Source organism: Carassius auratus, chromosome 22, assembly GCF_003368295.1.
Source record: "Carassius auratus strain Wakin chromosome 22, ASM336829v1, whole genome shotgun sequence".
NCBI lineage: Eukaryota > Metazoa > Chordata > Actinopteri > Cypriniformes > Cyprinidae > Carassius > Carassius auratus.
In genome coordinates, this window is record NC_039264.1 from 34,633,350 (window position 1) to 34,636,178 (window position 2,829).

Sequence of the window (2,829 nt, forward strand, 5' to 3'; positions counted from 1 at the left end):
TTCAGTACATCAAGCAGAAATTAGAGTCTAATCTGTCTCCAGAGAGATCCATCAATCTGTTCTACTGTCTGAATGAACTGAACGACCAAACTCTGGTGGAAGACATTCAGACCCACCTTAGCAAAGGAAGTCTCTCATCTGCTGATCTTTCACCTGCCCAGTGGTCTGCTTTGGTCTTTGTGTTGTTGACATCAGAGGAGGAGCTGGAGGAGTTTGAGCTTCAGAAATTCAAGAAATCAGACGAGTGTCTCATTAGATTATCAGCAGTCATCAAAACCTGCAAAAGAGCTCTGTAAGTTATTTAATATATCTTGTCATGTTTTGTTCTCATCTTAAAATTGCATCAATCTACATTGATACTAGGGGTGAAACGGTTCAACTTTTTCACGGTTCGGTTTGTATCGCAGTTTTATGGTCACGGTTATGGTACAGTTGGGTATGTGCAATGCTTATGGAAAAATTATACTTTCAAACAAAAGTAACGAAAATAAGAATATTCTAACTACAAACAACAAAGAAACTCATCAAGATAGAGCAGCACTTTTAAATATATAACTCATTGCCATAAATGATATAAGCCTGTTATTAATTTACTACCTGTTATTAAAAAAGTTTTATTCAAGCATGCTAGTTTGTTTTATGTAGGAAATTTAAATCAATACAATTCTAATATATATGCAGTATATTTACTGTTAATCTAAAAATTAGTATAAATAGATTTTTTTGTATTTAACAAATGTATTTCATGTATCAAAACCTTGTGATTTGATTTATTTCTCTTTTAGGCTAAATGATTGTGGCTTAACTGACAAAAGCTGTCCAGCTCTGGCTTCAGTTCTTGGATCAGATACCAATCTGAAAGAGCTGAACATGAACAATAATAATCTGCAGGACTCAGGAGTGAAGCTCCTCTGCACTGGACTGAAGAATATAAACTGTAAATTAGAGATACTGAGGTAAGTTTTGTGACAATCAATAGTGTTTTTTTCATTTAAATTTTGGAAATTTGCAGGCTTTAATTCCAGCATAAACTCTACATTACAGGGCCCTCATTTATCAACAGTACATACACAGTACAGATGTGTGTGTAATGAGTGCGTAAGAACAGTCTCATGCAAAGTGTGGGATCTTCCATCTTGTACTTTAACATAGGAATGTGTGTAAATATAAGCACAACTCTGAGCATGCTTAAGCAGAGAATCTAGTGCTAGAATGGCAATACTACAAAAAGAAAGTGCTGCTGCGTCTTTCCCGTGTCCTTTAATTGCAAATACTAAATGTATAAATTAATAGTTCAAGTTAGATAAGATATTTAGTCTTTTTTATCCCCCCAGGAAACAAGACTAAATATATATTTTGCTTATATAGTAAATTCATCTTGATTGTTTTATCAAAAAACAAGACAAAAATAATAAGAAGCCATTTTTTGCATGCAGCCAGGAAGTCATTTGAAATATGGCTATAGTGTCATGACTGATCTGGCTATGCTGGAAGATTAGGCAAACCATGCGCTGTACCGAGAGCGTTTAAAAAAAAAAAAAAAAAAAAAAGGGGGGCTGATCTGTTTAGTGAGAGCACAGAATGCTTCTCAGTCAGTCCTGCTTTCTTTTTCTATGATTTCGGTGAGGACATAATACATTCACATGATTTATAAAGGGAGGTGTTGTCACCATATATGGTTTATTGTTTTTTCTTCAACACCCTAAAAAGGTTTTCTGGTACGACATACTTTAAGATAAGGAATAAGGCTTAGAGTTTTTAATGTCTTGGAAATCTTCTTACAGCCTTTATAGACTTTCTAAAGTAATACAGTGTATATTCTCTACAGCTTCTCCATAGCGTTGTGAGATCTCTGTTGACTTCAGGCACATGCATGGGTTGACTCTGTGTATGTGTAACAGCTCAAGCTAATTCTGTTTTAATAGAGTTTCTTAAGACATAATTGTGTTTTTATTCCACACCATGCAAATAAGAGATACTCCACTCCAAAATGAATGTCGTTCCAAACCCGTAGAAGCTTTGTTCGTCTTTGGAACACAATTTAAGATATTTTGGATTGAAAAACCTGGAGGCTTTAGACTGCCAAGTAAAACAGCAATGTTAAATAAGGGTTGAATAATTGTGACATAGCTCTGTTATTCAAATCTTATAACTCAAAAATAATACATTATATAAGGTTATATATTGACATTTTGACTTTTAATATATGGCTTTTAAAACTGAACTGTTATAGATGCAATTTAGATTTTATCCTGGATCTTCAGAAAAGCTTGTATTTCTAAAGTAGTATTTTGATTGCAACTGTAGTTTATAATTGTGGAAAAATAAAACTGCAAAAAAATAAAAAATAGCATTTGATGTAGTTTGAGTTCACCAGTATATAGCTTTACCCAGCTTTACTGTGAAAAGAGTCCATTCAGGCCAAAATCCCTGTAGTACATCATTTTATTTTCTTCATTCTATAACATGTACTTGTGTGACAATCTGTGATTTTCTCATAGACTTTCAGACTGCAGTATCACTGAAGAAGGTTATAAGGCTCTGTCCTCAGCTCTGAGATCAAACCCTTCACACCTGATAGAGCTGGATCTCACAGGAAATGATCCTGGAGAATCAGGAGTGAAGCAGCTCAGTGATTTACTACAGGATCCAAACTGTCAACTCAACACACTTGAGGTGAGACATGATGAAATAATACACAATCAATAATACATATTTAAAATTTCTCTGTGTGTGTGTGTGTGTACCATATTTTTTGGACTATAAGTCGCACCTGAGTATAAGTCGCATCAGTCCAAAAATACGTCATGATGAGGAAAAAACATATAT

General features: G+C 34.3%; 1 long non-coding RNA gene across 1 annotated transcript; it reads left to right on the top strand.

Moving 5' to 3' along the window:
* The first annotated feature begins 281 nt into the window (after window positions 1–281).
* Window positions 282–2,559, top strand: LOC113040470 (uncharacterized). The gene is made up of 3 exons (XR_003275249.1): window positions 282–292; window positions 786–956; window positions 2,502–2,559. It is a non-coding gene; the product is annotated as an uncharacterized LOC113040470 (long non-coding RNA).
* Window positions 2,560–2,829: the final 270 nt, after the last annotated feature.